This window comes from Macaca mulatta, chromosome X (assembly GCF_049350105.2).
Source record: "Macaca mulatta isolate MMU2019108-1 chromosome X, T2T-MMU8v2.0, whole genome shotgun sequence".
In the NCBI taxonomy this organism is placed as follows: Eukaryota; Metazoa; Chordata; class Mammalia; order Primates; family Cercopithecidae; genus Macaca; species Macaca mulatta.
The window spans coordinates 48409947-48425958 of NC_133426.1; the positions used below are offsets into that span (position 1 = coordinate 48409947).

A 16012-nucleotide genomic window follows, 5' to 3' on the forward strand; every position below is an offset into this window, starting at 1 on the left:
TCCCAAGGCCTAGGCAAGAGGATCACATCAGCCCAGCATGAAAGATTTTAGTGAGCTTTTATTCTTTTTTTTTTTTTTTCAGACAGGGTCTAGCTCTGTTGCCAGGCTGGGGTACACTGGCGTGATCATGGCTCACTGCAACCTCCGCCTCGTGGGTTCAAGCGATCCACCAGCTGTGGCTTCCAAAAGTGCAGGGATTACAAGCATAAGCCACCGCACCCAGCCCAAATTTCTTAAGTTACTACAGAGTTTCTAGGAAAAATCCCATACCTGAAAAAGTTAGAAACTGACAGGAAGGATTTGAGATGGCGACCTGCTTCATATACACTCCTTATTAAAACTAGATAACAAACGCACCACGGAGGAGGAGAGGGGTAGGAAGAATGAAAAAAGAAAATCAGCGCATGCTTACTCTGATTTTGGAAGAATCGAGAGAATCAGAGCGTGCGTCCTCTGAGTGTGGAAGAAACGAAAGAGAGAGAAAGTCAGAGCATGCGTACTCTGAACTGAAAGTAGCCAATCCCAGGGGATGCTTTCGGCGGGAAAATGAGAGTCTCCACCCTCACCTTGAGCAGGTTCTGCCCCTGGAGCCTGGACTGATAAAAGCCACATCAGCTTCGCTTATTCCGCCTACTATTCTGACTTCTGATTGGCCAGATGGAGTTCACTAACTGCCCTGATTGGTCCATCATCCTTGGGCAGTGCACAATAATGTCTCATCCTCCAGCCACACTTTGTCACCACTGCAACAAAGTGGGTGGTCCTCAGGAGTCGTCAGGAGATTTTGATCTCTCTGAAGACCGTCCCTGGATCTTGGGTTAAAAATCTGTATTCTAGTCTGAACCAAGGGAAGAAAAAAATAGTCATCTGTGATTTTTCTGCTTGAAAGACACAGTGTTTTCCAAACTAGCACATTTGGGAGGTTTGCTGTACTTAGTTGTGGCGTTCATCCTTCAGTGGCTTCTATATCTGTTGCAACTCAGAAAACAGTCCAAGGCTCTCCAACCTCTGATTACATTTTTGAAAGGGAATCTAAGTGTGGTGCGCACAATTACCATCCTTTACCTGTAGCCCTGGCGAGAGAAAACTGTATTTACTTATGGGATGTGATTGTGGTGTTGTTTACATCTGCCTTGGCCAATCCTCCCGCCTCGTTCTTGGGACTACAGGCGTAAACCATCCCACCCCCACTAATATTTTTTATTTTTTGATTTTTTAATAGAGATGGTTTCGCTGTGTTGGCCAGATTGGTCTCGACGTCCTGGGCTCAAGCGATCCTCCCACCTTGGCCTCAGGACTAAGGGCATTCACCACCCTGCCCATGCTTTTTTTTTTTTTTTTTTTTTGTTAGTAGTAGAAACCAGGTTTTGCTATGTTGGCCAGGCCGGCATCAAGCTCCTGTGCTCAAGGGATCCTCCCGCCTTGGCCTCAGGACTACAGGCATGCACCACCCTGCCCAAGCAATTTTTTGTTTTGTTTTGTTTCATGTTAGTAGAAACCGGGTTTCGCTATGTTGCCCAGGCTGGCCTCAATCTCTTGGGCTCAAATGATGCTTCCACTTCAGCCTCAGGACTACAGGCATGTGCCATTCTGCCTTGCTCATTTTTATTTATTTATTTATTTATTCATTCATTCATTCATTCATTCATTCATTCATTTTTTAGGAGAGACAGGCTTTTGCTTTGTTGGCCAGGCTGGTATCCACCTCCTGGGCTCAAGCAATCCTCCCACCTTGGCCTGAGAACTACACGGGTGAGCCACCCCACCCATGCTTTTTTGTTGTTGTTCTTGTTGTTAGTAGAAATGGGGTTTTGCTATGTTGGCCAGGCTGCCCTCGACCTCCTGGGCTCAAGCAATCCTCCCGCCTCGGCCTTGTGACTACAGGCTCACACCACCCTGCCCCTACTAATATTTTTAATTTTTCTATTAGAGATAATTTCGCTATGTTGTCCAGGCTGGTCACTACCTTCTGGGCCCAAGTGATCCTCCCGCCTCGGACTGGGGACTACAGGCATGCACCACCCTGCCTTTTGCTATTTTTCCCAGGCTGGTCTTGACCTCCTGGGCTCGCTCAATAATTTGATCCCGGGAAATGGAGGTTGCATTGAGCTGAGAGCACAGCACTGCACTCCAGCTTGGGCGACAGAGCAAGACTGAAAAAAGAGAAAGAAAGAGAGAAAGAGAGAAAGAGAGAGAGAGAGAAAGAGAGAGAGAGAGAGAGAAAGAGAAGAAAGAAAAGAAAGAAAAACGAAAGGAGGGAGGGAGGGAGGGAGGGAGGACGGAAGGAAGGAAGACCAGCTGAATCTCCATAAGAACAGTGAGCTTAGTGGTATTTTTTACTTACCCTCGTCCCATCTCATGCTCCCAGCTTGGTTCTGTTCATTGCTGATGAAATACAGATAGGATTGGCCAGAACCGGTAGATGGCTGGCTGTTGATCATGAAAATGTCAGACCTGATACAGTCCTTGGAAAGGCCCTTTCTGGGGGCTGATACTCTGTGTCTGCAGTGCTGTGGGACAATGGCATAATGCTGATCATTAAGCCAGGGGAACATGGGTCCACACATGGTGACAATCCACTAGGCTGCTGAATGGCCATTGCAGCCCTCGAGGTTTTAGAAGAAGAAAATCTTGCTGAAAATGCAGGAAAAAAAATGGGTATTATCTTGAGAAATGAACCGATGAAGCTACCTTCTGATGTTGTAACTGCCATAAGAGGAACAGAATTCTTTTTTTTTTTTTTTTTTTTTTTTTTTTGAGTCAGAGGTTCACTCTGGTTGCCCAGGATGGATTGCAATGGTGCGATCTCGGCTCACTGCAACCTCTTGCTCCTGGGTTCTAGCGATTTTTCTCCCTCAGCCTCCTGAGTAGCTGGGATGACAGGCATGCACCACTATGTCCGGCTAATTTTTGTATTTTTATTAGAGACAGGGTTTCACCATGTTGGCCAGGCTGGTCTCAAACTCCTGACCTCAGGTGATCCACCTGCCTTGGCCTCCCAAAGTGTTGTGAGACATTGTGCCCGGGAGGAAAAGAATTATTAAATGCTATTGCTATTAAAGAAACCAATGACTGTGATGCTTGGAAGGTGTGTCTACGACTTCGAGTTTATGGACTTCTGGCCAAGCCCACCCATGGTGACATCATCAGGTTTCACCTCTGCTGATGTTCATGCAGGATGAGATTCAAGAGTCCAGTGAAATCATTAACAAGACCATCTTGTCATGCAGAGGGTAGCAGCTGTTTTCAGTGGTCCCTGGAGCCTGCTGGAGACAGGTGGTCCTGTAAAAGCTCTGCTCTTAATGCGGGCACATTCCACTCCCATGTGTCTTCAAAACCTTTTTTGGGGAATGTATGTTTTTTCAGTTGATACATAATAGAACAACGTTTATGAACCTGCCATTTGCTTTGTAATGTAAGAGAATGTAATGGCATCTATATTCAGTGAAAGTGTTTTGATGTGCATGTGTACTTTCTAAGGTGAAATGCATCTATATATACAGACAGCCTTTAAATCACACCTTTCAGTATACTTTATATATGTTTTCATACTTTCCTTGCTGGTGTAAAGGTTTTGTATTTGAAAAAGTTATCTCTAGTGTATTACATAAAAGGCTTCACCTCATAAAGTCAAATCATTGATATCATTGAATTTTAGGAAGAATCAATGGTTAAGCATATATAAAATATATATATATAATACTAGCTTTTTTGTTTTGTTTAGTTTTTGTTTTTGTTTTTGTTTTGAGACGGAATCTCGCTCTGTCGCCCAGATTGGAGTGCAGTGGCTCGATCTCGGCTCATTGCAAGCTCCATCTCCTGGGTTCACACCATTCTCCTGCCTCAGCCTCCCCAGTCCCCAGCTGGGACTACAGGTGCCCACCACAACGCCTGGCCAGTTTTTTGTATCTTTAGTAGAGATGAGGTTTCACCATGTTAGCCAGGATGGTCTCAATCTCCTGACCTCGTGATCCGTCCGCCTCAACCTCCCAAAGTGTTGGGATTACAGGCGTGAGCCACAGCACCCGGCCTATAAAATGCTAATATTAAGTAAACTTTATACTGGCCAACACCAGGATATATTCTATGGATGTCATTATTTTGAATAAGAATTAGTGTTTAACATTCCTAAATTGTTTTGAGTGCTTGATTATAATTTGTAAAAAATAATGTTTATTTTTAATATTTCTTTACATTTTAAACAAAGCTTATATTTCAGAAAATAAAAAAAAGATACAGAACATGGCCAGGTGCAGTGGTTCACGCTTGTAATCCCAGTACTTTGGGAGGTCTAGGTGGGCAGATCACTTGAGGTCAGGAGTTTGAGACCAGCCTGGCCAACATGGAGAAACCCCATCTCTACTAAAAATACAAAAATTAGCCGGGCATGGTGGCACCTGCCTGTAGTCCCAGGTACATGGGAGGCTGAGACAGGAGAACAGCTCAAACCCGAGAGGCAGAGGTTGCAGTGAGCAGAGATTGTGCCACTGCACTACAGCTTAGGTGACAGAGTGAGAATCCCTCTCGGGGGGAAAATAAAAAAGGTACAGTACATTTTCATCACCGCAATGCTGTCCCTTATACTACTGTTTTTCATTTCCGCAATTTTGTCTTTTCTACAATGCTATACAAGTGAAACCTTATAGTATATAACGTTTTATGGGCTTATTTCACTCAGCATAATTCCATGGAGATTCTCCAAGATATTGATATTTGTGTGTCAACAGTTTGTTGTTGTTGTTGTTGTTGTTGTTGTTGAGACAGAGTCTCACTCTGTCACCCAGGCTGGAATGCAGTGTCTCAGCTCACTGCAACCTCCGCCTCCCAGGTTCAAGTGATTTTCCAGCCTCAGCCTCCTGAGTAGCTGTGACTACGGGTGCGTGCCACCACGCCCGGGTAATTTTTGTATTAGTAGTAAAGACAGGGTTTCAACATACTGGCAAGGCGGGTCTTGAACTCCTGATGTCATGATCCGCCAGCCTCGACCTCCCAAAGTGCTGTGATAACAGGGTGAGCCACTGTGCCCTGCCAATAGTTCATTTTTATTACTGAGTAGTATTCCAGAGGATGGATGTACCACAGTTTGAGCATTCACTTATGGTAGGACATATTGATTATTTCCAGCTATTGGCTATTACAAGTAAAGTTGCTATGAACAATTATGTACAAGCTACTGGATGGGCATAAATTTTTAATTTCTCTGAAGTGTAATTGTTGAATTGTAAGGTCATTGCATTGTTTAGTTTTATAAGAAACTACCAAACTGCTTTCCAGAGTGTCTGTAAGATTTTACCTTCCTAGCAGCACTTAATGAGGTGTTCAGTTTCTCTGCATCCTCGTTACCATTTGGTGTTGTCACTATGTCTTTTATTTTAGCTATTGTAATAAGTGTGTAGTGATACCTCATCGTGGTCTTAATTTGCATCTAGTGAAGCAAATGAATGTTGAACATCTTTTCATGTGCTTGTTTGCTTGTTTCCTCTTCAGTGAAATGTATCCTTTCATGATTTTCTAATTGGATTATTTGTTTGTATTTTTTACCATTGAGGTTTTTATTATTTTTTTTCTTGAGACAGAGTCTTGCTCTGTTACCCAGGTTGGAGTGCAATGGCACGATCTTGGCTCACTCCAACCTCCGCCTCCCAGGTTAAAGTGATTCTCGTGCCTCAGCCTCCCGAGTAGCTGGCATTACAGGCACGCATCATCATGCCTGTCTAATTTTTGTATTTTTAGTAGAGATGGGTTTTTGCCATGTTGCCCAGGCTGGTCGTGAACTCCTGGGCTCAAGGGATCTGCCCTCCATCCACCTCGACCTTTCAAAGTGCTGGGATTACAAGTGTGAGCCACCACGCCTAGCCTATCATCAAGTTTTGAGAGTACCATACGTATCCATTACATATTCTGGATGTGAGTCCTTTATTGGATATGTGGTTTGCAAACTTTTTCTCTCAGATCATACCTTATTTTTTCATCCTTTTTACAAGATTTCTTGCAGAGCAGTTTTAAATTGGATGAAATCTAATTTATATTTTTCCTTATGTATTATACTTTTTGAACCATTCACTATGCCCTAGATCTCAGACGCTTCTCCTATATTTTCTTGTAAAAGTTTTTTTTTTAGTTTTTTATTTTATTTTATTTATTTATTTATTTATTTATTGAGATGGAGTCTCGCTCTGTTGCCCAGGATGGAGTGCACTGGTAGGATCTCGGCTCACTGCAAGCTCCACCTCCCAAGTTCACGCCATTCTCCTGCCTCAGCCTCCCAAGTAGCTGGGACTACAGGCACCTGCCACTACGCCGGGCTAACTTGTTTGTATTTTTGGTAGAGACGGAGTTTCACCATTTTAACCAGGATGGTCTGGATCTCCTGACCTCGTGATCCGGCCACCTCGGCCTGCCAAAGTGCTGGGATTACAGGCATGAACCACCGTGCCCGGCCTTTTTTAGTTTTATATTTTAGATTTAAATCTATGATCCACTTGACTTACTTTTTTGTATAAAGGTATGAACATTAAGACTTTCTGTTGTTATTGTTGTTGTTGCCTATGGCTCTCCAACTGCTCCCAGCACCATTTGTGAAGCAGATGATCCTTCCTTATTTTTGTCTCTTAGTAAAAAATCAGTGTGGGGCTACTTCTAGGATCTCTATTTTGTTACAGTGATCTATGTGTCTATTCTTCTTCCAATAGTATATAGTCTTGATTCCTGTAGCTATATAAGAAGTATTGAAATATGGTAGAGCCATTCCTCCCACCTTATTCTTCTTTTTCAAAAATTGTCTTAGCTATATAAATATTTTTTGAGATGGAGTCTCACTTGGGTCGCCCAAGTTGGAGATCAGTGGGGTGATCCCAGCTCACTGCAACCTCCGCCTCCCAGGTTTAAGTGATTCTCCCGCCTCAGCTTCCCAAGTAGCTGGGATTTCAGGTGCACGCCACAACACCCAGCTAATTTTTGTATTTTTAGTAGAGACAGGGTTTTGCCATGTTGGCCAGGCTGGTCTTGAACTCCTGACCTCAAGTGATCTGCCCATCTCAGCCTCCCAAAGTGCTGGGAATACAGGCGTGAGCCACCGGGCCCAGTGTTGTCTTAGCCATTGACAATTTGTTACAGCAACAACCAAAAATGAATACACATAGAAACAGATTAATTAGTGAAACAAAATAGAAATTCAAGAAACAGACTAATTTATATACAAACTTCAGCATGCATTTCCAAACAATGGGCAAAAGATGGGATGTATAAAAACAGATTGTTGGCAAGTGTCTATCCATCTGGAAAAATAAACATTAAATCCTTACTTTCAACCACATAAAATAATAAATTCTAAAAATTCAGAGACTTAAATGTGAAAACGTGAAGTCATAAAGAACTAGATGAAATTTTAGGAAAATATTACAGTGTAAGACATCTTGAGTTGGCATAGACACTTCCTGACATTACACCAAGGCTATAAACAATGAATCTGACATATTTAAAGATGTAAAAATTAAAGTATCTTCTAAGTCAAAAGACACCATAAAAAACTGTTTAAAAAAGCAAATTTTAGGCCAGGCGCGGTGACTCATGCCTGTAATCCCAGTACTTTGGGAGGCCAAGGCGGGCAGATCATGAGGTCAGCAGATCAAGACCATCCTGGCTACCACAGTGAAACCCCGTCTCTACTAAAAATACAAAACATTAGCCAGGTGTGGTGGTGGGCACCTGTAGTCCCAGCTGCTCAGGAGGCTGAGGCAGGAGAATGGTGTGAACCTGGGAGGTGGAGCTTGCAGTGAGCCGAGATCACACCACTGCACTCCATCCTGGGCAACAGAGTGAGACTCTGTCTCAAAAAAAAAAAAAAAAAAAAAAAGGCAAATTTTGGGGAAAATGAAGGATCCCCAATAAATTAACAGTAACCATCTCTAATATATAACAAAGCTTTTCCATATCAATAAGAGAAACTGGAACAACCCAGTGAAAAAATGTGTTCAGGCATGGCACTACTTCACCGTATAGCAGAAAAGGATTACGAAATAGAAAGTATGAAAGGAAAATAATAAAGGAAATGGAGAAGAGATCCCAGAACTTTCAACGTTCATCCATAGAAGATCCAGAGGTAAAAAATAGAAAGACTGGGTCAGGTGCAGTGGCTCATGCCTGTTATTCCAGCACTTTGCGAGGCCAAGGCAGGCAGATTACCTGAGGTCAAGAGTTTGAGACCAGCCTGTCCAACATGGTGAAACCCCATCTCTACCAAAAATACAAAAATTAGCCCAGTGTGGTGGTGGGTGCCTGAAATCGCAGCTACTTGGGGAGGCTGAGACAGGAGAATCACTTGAGCCCAGGAAGCAGATATTGCAGTGAGCTGAGGTCCTGCCACTGCACTCCAACCTCAGGGTCAGAGCAGAACTCCATCTCAAAAATGAAAAAAAAAAAAATAGACTGGAGAGAAGGCACTAGTTGAAGAAATAATGTCCTAGAATTTTCTCAACTGAACAAAGACATGAATCTTCAAACTGAAAAGAGCCACTTGGTTCTGAACCTGATTAACACACATGTGCACACACACCTGCAGGCACACAAGCCCACACACACACACCCCCTCGGAGTAAAATTTCTAGGATAAAGATAAAATCCAGAAAGGTCCCAGAGAGAAAAAGAGAAGAGAGAACGCAATGGAGAAGTTTTTCAAGGGGCTGATTTAAAATAACTTTGGGCCAGGCACAGTGGCTCATGCATGTAGTCCCAGCATTTTGGGCACCAAGAACGGATGCTCACTTGAGCTCAGGAGTTTGAGACCAGCCTGGCCAACAAGGCGAAACTCATCTCTACAAAAAATACAAGTAACCAGGTGTGGTGCCACGTGCCTGTAGTCCCAGCTACTTGGGAGGCTAAGGCAGGAGAATTGCTTGAGTCCAGGAGGTGGAGATTGTAGTGAGCCGAGATTGTGCCACTGCATTCTAGCCTGGGTGACAGAGCCAGGCACTGTCTCAAAAAAAAACAAAACAAGAACAAGCAACAAAAAAAGTTGAACCTAGATATCTATATACAGCCAGGATAATTCAGAATGAGGGGAAAATATTCCAGAAAATTCATGACGCATATACCCTTCAGAAATAATCATTGGTATACAGTTCTATGAGAAGGGAAAACTAAATTTAGGAGGAAGGAGGTGATTTCAGTAAGCAATGGTGAGGAGAAAAATAGTAAAATTTATTGAAAAGTATAAATTCAGATTGTAAATTTTAAAAATTACAGTCTTGAACTAAAATTCCCGGTATTATAAACTTGGAAGATAGGAGCAGGGACAGGAAAGAAAAGAGAAGTTCTTTTGGTGTTCAAGGAATGGATACAGATGTTAATGAATGAGAGAATGTGGTGGTGCACGCCTGTAACCCAAGCTACTCAGGAGGCTGGAGCAGGAGAATCACTTGAACCTGGGAGGTGGAGGTTGCAGTGAGGTGAGATCACAGCATTGCACTCCAGCCTGGAAAACAAGAGTGAAATTCTGTAAAAAATAAAAAAATTTTTTTTTAATAATAAAATTTTTTTTAAAAGGCCAGGCACAGTGGCTCACGCCTGTAATCCCGGCACTTTGAGAGGCCGAGGCAGGTGGATCACTTGAGGTCAGGAGTTAGAGACCAGCCTGGCCAACAAGGAGAAACCCCGTCTCTACTAAAAATAAAAAAATTAGCCTGGCACAGCATCACATGCCTGTGGTTACAGCTACTCAAGAGTCTGAGGCAGTAGAATTGCTTGGACTCAGGAGACACAGGTTCAATAAACCAAGATTGCGCCACTGCACTCCAGACTGGGCAACAGAGGAAGACTCTGTCTTAAATAAATAAACAAATAAATAAATAAATACGAAACCTATTGGATACATTGGATATGAAAACATTAACTGCTCAAATAAATAATTCAGCAGAATAGGTTGGATGTTAAAACTGGTATAGTTGAAAAAGCAATTACTGAGCTGAGGAAATGCGTCTAAAGAATTCATAAAAGTAATCAGTAATGGATAGAGAAGAAGTAAAAGAAAGAAAAATTAATTAATAGGGAGGATAGAAGAATAAATGTCAAAACACATCTAATAGTAGTCTTGTAAGAAGAGAATATAGTTATTAAAAAGGAGAGTGTACTTAAATAAGTAATCAATGAGAATTTCTCAGATTTAAAAAAATGACTTAAGAATTAAAGATGTTATAGTACACACACACACAGGAACAGTGAAATGTAAAATTGTGAAAGACAAAAATTATTTTTTAAATGATCAGAGAGAAATAGCAGGTTACTTACAGAGGAAAAATAATTAAACTGACATCGGATCTCTCAAATACCACACTGGAGGCAAGGATACAATGGTGTAATAACTCCAAGATGTTGAAAAAAATGATTTTTTTTTTTGAGACAGAGTCTCACATTGTCACCCAGGCAGGAGTGCAGTGGCGTGATCTCGGCTCACTGCAACCTCTGCCTCCTGGGTTCAAGCAAATCTCCTGCCTCAGCCTCCTGAGTAGCTGGGGCTACAGGTGCACACCACCACACCCAGCTAATTTTTGTACTTTTAGTAGAGATGGTGGTTTGCTGTGTTGGCCAAGATGGTCTGGAACTCCTGACCTCAGGTTTTCTGCCCGCCTTGGCCTCCCAAAGTGCTGGGATTACATGCATAAGCCACTGCGCCCGACGAAAGAAAGGAATTTTTATATCGGGTGAAGTAAAGACAATGTCAGGCATATGACTTCAGGAGATTGAAGACACAGGGAAATGTTAAAGCAAACAAGTATGTATTGCACTTATTAGAGACTGTAAGGAAGGGTCAGCTGCAGTGGCTCATGCCTGTAATCCCAGCACTTTGGGAGCCCAAGGCAAGAGGATTCATCGAGCCCAGAAATTCAAAACCAGTCTGGGCAACATGGCGAAACCCCAACTCTACAGAAAATACAAAAATTAGATGGGCATATCAAGTTCCTCGGTCTGTAGAGAATTAAAAAAAAAAAAAACAAAAAACAAAAAAAAAAAACCTGGGTATGGTGGTACACACCTGTAGTCTCAGCTACTCGGGAGGCTGGGGCAGGAAGATTGCTTGGGCTCTGGAGTTTGAGGCTGCAGTGAGCTAGGATTGGGTCACTGCACTCCAGCCTGAGTGACACAGTGAGACTTTGTCTCTGAAAATGAAAAAAAAAAAAGATCGTAAGGACGATTTTACTCTAGTAAAAGCAAAAGACTACTGTGCTAGGTACAGGGACCACTGCAATGGGGTCTTGCAGCAGGAGAGTGATATTAGGATCGACTTCAACTCCACCAAGGACAAGTGGGGATTTGTAGTCAGGGAGTAGGGTCAGGGAGTCAGAAGATGGGAAATTACTTGGAGGAAACCTCAGGGGCAGGGGGATCCTGGCTAAACGGACTTGACAGGATTTTTGCTGAAACAGGCTAAATGGGCAGAGTCCCTGGATGAAGGACGGAGCCTGAGGTTGGGACCTAGTCAGAAACAGGACTCAGAGGAGCCCGACTTAAGTTTGGTCAAAGGATAGTGTCTGTCTGAAAGCATAAGCAATAAAGTCAACAGCAGTATAATGAATGGATCACAAAGGAGAATTTTTGTGCATTGCTAAGCAGGACTCTGCTTTAATCATTGTAAAAGTTGATTATGGGAAGTGAGCCATTCTTAGTTGATTTTTTGTTTGCTTGGTTTTTTCATTTTGTTTGTTTGTTTTGTTTTTTTTGTGTGTGTGTGGTTTTTTTAGATGAAGTCTCCCTGTGTCACCCAGGCTGGAGTGCAGTGCATAATCTCGACTCACTGAAACCTCAGGTTCGTGGGTTGAAGCGATTCTCCTGCCTCAGCCTCCCGAGTAGCTGGGACTACAGTCACGTGCCACCACACCCCACTAATTTTGTATTTTTACTAGAGACAGGGTTTTGCCATGTTTACCAGGCTCGTCTGGAACTGCTGACCTCAAGTCATCTGCCCACCTTGGCCCCCCAAAGTGCTGGGATTTCAGGCGTGCTCCACCACAATCCAGGCATTGAGTCATTCTTGGCATACACAACTATGTCAGAGTTGAGTGATCAGGGGAAAAAGCACTCAGAGCACATTGCACCTGCTCCAAGAATTGAATTTTCCACAAGGCTGGTGGCTGAAATGGCCTGCTGTCACCCTAAAACCACTTTTACGTAGTAACTGCTGAAACAACCTGCAATGACTCTAAGGCTCGTTTTACCTATTGTCCGCACTCACCAATCAGAGCTTCCAGCTCCCAAAAGCTTCTCTGGTGCCAATGGACTTGCTTTAAAAAATATAGGTAACATTTCTATTTCTAATAAAACTCTCAACTTTCTCTTTGTTCTTTGGACATACCAAAGACCAGTCAGTTTGTGTCTATGATTCTCAAATAAAATGTTTATAGATTCATGGCATGGCGTGGTGGCTCACCCTGTAATCCCAGCCCTTTGGGAGGCTGAAGCTGGCAGATCACTTGAGCCCAGGCGCTCGTGACCAGCCTGGACAATGTTGTGAAACCCTGTCACCACAAAAAAATACAAAAATTAGCTGGATGTGGTGGTGCATGCCTGTAATCCCAGCTATTCCAGAGGCTGAGTCCGGGAGGCAGAGGTTGCAGTGAGCTGAGATTGTGCCACTGCACTCCAGGGTGGGTGACAGAGTGAGACCCTGTCTTAAAACAGAAAACAAAAACAAAAACATAATATAACATCCTTAATATTGTAGTTTAAAAAAAGAGATTCATCTCCATAGTCTTTGATTTTGATATTTGTGGTGTCAGAAGTGGGGTCCAAAGCTGACTCGCCTTGGAGACATCAATGACCTCTGGAGCTATGGTGTGAGGTCTGCACACTTGGCCCCCTTAAGCTTTTGCTTTTCTGGTTGCCTCTTTCCCCCCACCCGGTGAGTCTCTCTTGGATCAAACTGTCATTTTCTGGGGGGTTGAGTTCAGTTTTATTTGGGAATTTGTTAGGAAGGGTCTTTCTCTCTCTCCTGGTTTTGAAACCTCCTCTTTTCTTTTCCCTTCTTTTCTTGTCTTGTCTTTTTTCTCTTTTCTTGTTTTTTTGAGGCAGTGTTTTGCTCTGTCGCCCAGGCTGCAGTGCAGTGGTGTGATCTGGGCTCGCTGCAACCTTCACCTCCCAGGCTCAAGTGATTCTCGTGCATCGTCCTCCCGAGTAACTGGGATTATAGGCGTGCACCACTACGCCTGGCTAATTTTTGTATTTTTTAGTAGACATGGGGTTTCACCCCGTTAGGCGGGCTGGTCTTGAACTCTTGAGCTCAAGTGACCTGCCCGCCTTGGCCTCCCAAAATGCTGGGATTACAGGCGTGAGCCACTATACCCAGCCAGAGACCGCCCGTTTAAGAGGGATTTTCTCCCTCCTGGTTATGAGGCCTGGTTACAGAGATTTTTCTGTTAGAGAAGGCTTCTCATGCTTCCTGATAAGTTTGCACTTTATTTTCAGAATCATTTGCATGCTTAGAGTTTAATTTGGCTTTTGTGTATTAGGCATTAAACCAAATCACCTAGATTAATTTATTTACACACAGGCTCTCAAAGTTCAAAGGCATGCCAACATAGCTCCCTCTTTCTGGGACGCCAGCTGGTAATATGTGCCAACATTATGGGGATCATTCATGCAGTCTGTTTTCCTCAAAGTGAACTAAAATAATACAGTCCAAATGAGACTCCTGTCTCAGTATCTTGAGGCTCCAGAACACATTCAAGACTCAAAGACTGCCTCACTGCAAAATACTGTCTAAAGCTAGCTGAGATTTTCTTCTCCAAAGCCTTCCCCTCTCCTTCCTTTACCGCTTCCTCTTTATCCTTCTTTAAGCAAAACTCTTTTCCCAAAACGCCTCAGCTACTCTGGCATACTGACTATTAAAATAAAGACAGTTGAAAAACATCAGATACAAATAAAATCACTGACCTTTGTAGTGTTTCTTAAAAGCAAAAGATGAAATTCCATGTAAAAGATCTCCTTCCTATAGTAAAAGGAAAGACAACACTCTTATCTTCAAGGATGAGGAATTGAGACCAAGAGAACACTATACAAAGCTTATGAGAATACCTCTTATCTTTTGGGCCTCCTCACATAATTCAGTCACATTTTACCGTTAACAATTCTTTGTCTAATTCAACATGTTGGTAACTGACTCAAACTGCTTTAACCAAAATTTGGGTCACCACCTTCATAAGATTACCTATTGAGGAGGAAAATCTTAAATAAAATTTAGCCTTCTTCCATTTTGTCAGAAATATAATTTAGATCCAATGTCTTTTATAAATTGGTGAGTTTGCATGTTTTACTGTCCCATAATCAAAATTCTAAAATGAAAGCTATCTTTGTTTATGTACGTATCCGTGTTTGGGTGTATTCATACATATGCACATGTGTTATGTTAAATGTGTCAACATGGTAAAATCTGGAATCGTTAGCAAACAATTATTTAAAGAATCCTATTCAGATTGGCTTAAATAGGTGCTCATATAAATATACAGTAATTAACTAAAATGCATTTAGTTCATGCAATTTAATTAAGTCTTTGAAAAATAAGTTGGTTTTAAAATTGTTGGTAAAATAAAATGACAAATGTTTTCAAAATTGTCAGTACACATTTTTGGCTGGGTTTACTGGTTCTATATTTGTCTCTGTTAGATGTTTTAAGGTTATGAAACATAAACCTAACCTAAAAACAGAATGGTCTCTTATGTGCAATTCTTTGATAAGTAAGACTAATTTAATATTGTGGGTGTAATAAAACCACTGTATTTTCTGAGTTATTGGCAAAATATTCATATATTTAAGGTTTTTGCTCAGGTGAACACCTGACATTTACAGGCTATAAAAATGTTTTAACAGGAAAATAACTCGAACTGATGACTAGCTTTATTTATTTATTTATTTATTTATTTAGAGCAGAGTCTCCCTCCGTCGCCCAGACTGGAGTGCAGTGGTGCTATCTCGGCTCACTGCAACCTCTGCCTCCCAGGTTCAAGAGGTTCTCCTTTCTCAGCCTCCCAAGTAGCTGGGACTCTAGGCATGCGCCCCCATGCTTGGATACTTTTTGTATTTTTAGTAGAGGTGGGATTTCACTGTGTTGGCCAGGCTGGTCTTGAACTCCTGACCTCAAGTGATCTGCCCTTCTCAGCCTCCCTAAGTGCTGGGATTACAGACGTGAGCCACCACCCCCGGCCGACTAGCTTTGTTCAATATGTCAGTTTTCATAAGTAATCTAGGTATAATTGTTAAAATGAATAAATGAGGTAAATGTGAGATACATGTTTATAAGTGAAATTTTCATGTAATTTGAAATCTTTTTTTCTCTTACTCTTACCATATGAAGATGAAATATTAAAGTTATGTTATGTTAGATTAAGTAATAGGTACTCACTAAATGCCAGGATCATTTCCAGCTAAGAAAACAATGGATCCCCCTGCCTAGGCCTCCCAAAATGCTGGGATTACAGGGGTGAGCCACCATGCCCAGTGAGGAAAAGAAGTATTAAACACTATTGTTATTAAAGAAACCAAAGATCGTGATGCTTGGAAGGTGTTTCTAAGACTCGAGATAATGGACTTCTGGCCAAGCCAACCCATGGTGACATCATCAGGTTTGCGCCTCCACTAGTGATCAAGGAAGAGGAGATTTGAGAGTCCAGTGAAATCATTAACAAGACCATCTTGTCATTCTGAGGGTAGCAGCTGTTTTCAGTGGTCCATGGGAGCTTGGCTCCCTGTAAAAGCTTGGCTCTAAATGTAGGCACATTCCACTCCCATGTATCTCCAAAGCCTTTTTGTGGAATATCCATTTTTTTCAGTTGATACATAATAGAACTACGTTTATGAACCTGCCGTTTGCTTTGTAATATAAGTAAGAGAATGTAATGGCATCTATATTCAGTGAAAGCATTTTGATGTGCAAGCGTACTTTTTAAGGTGAAATGCATCTATATATACAGACAGCCTTTAAATCACATCTTTCAGTATACTTTATATATGTTTTTATAATTTCCTT

General features: G+C 42.1%; 1 pseudogene; it reads left to right on the forward strand.

The window, feature by feature from the left end:
• Window positions 1–546: 546 nt before the first annotated feature.
• Window positions 547–15690, forward strand: LOC100423568 (ornithine aminotransferase, mitochondrial-like; annotated as a pseudogene).
• Window positions 15691–16012: the final 322 nt, after the last annotated feature.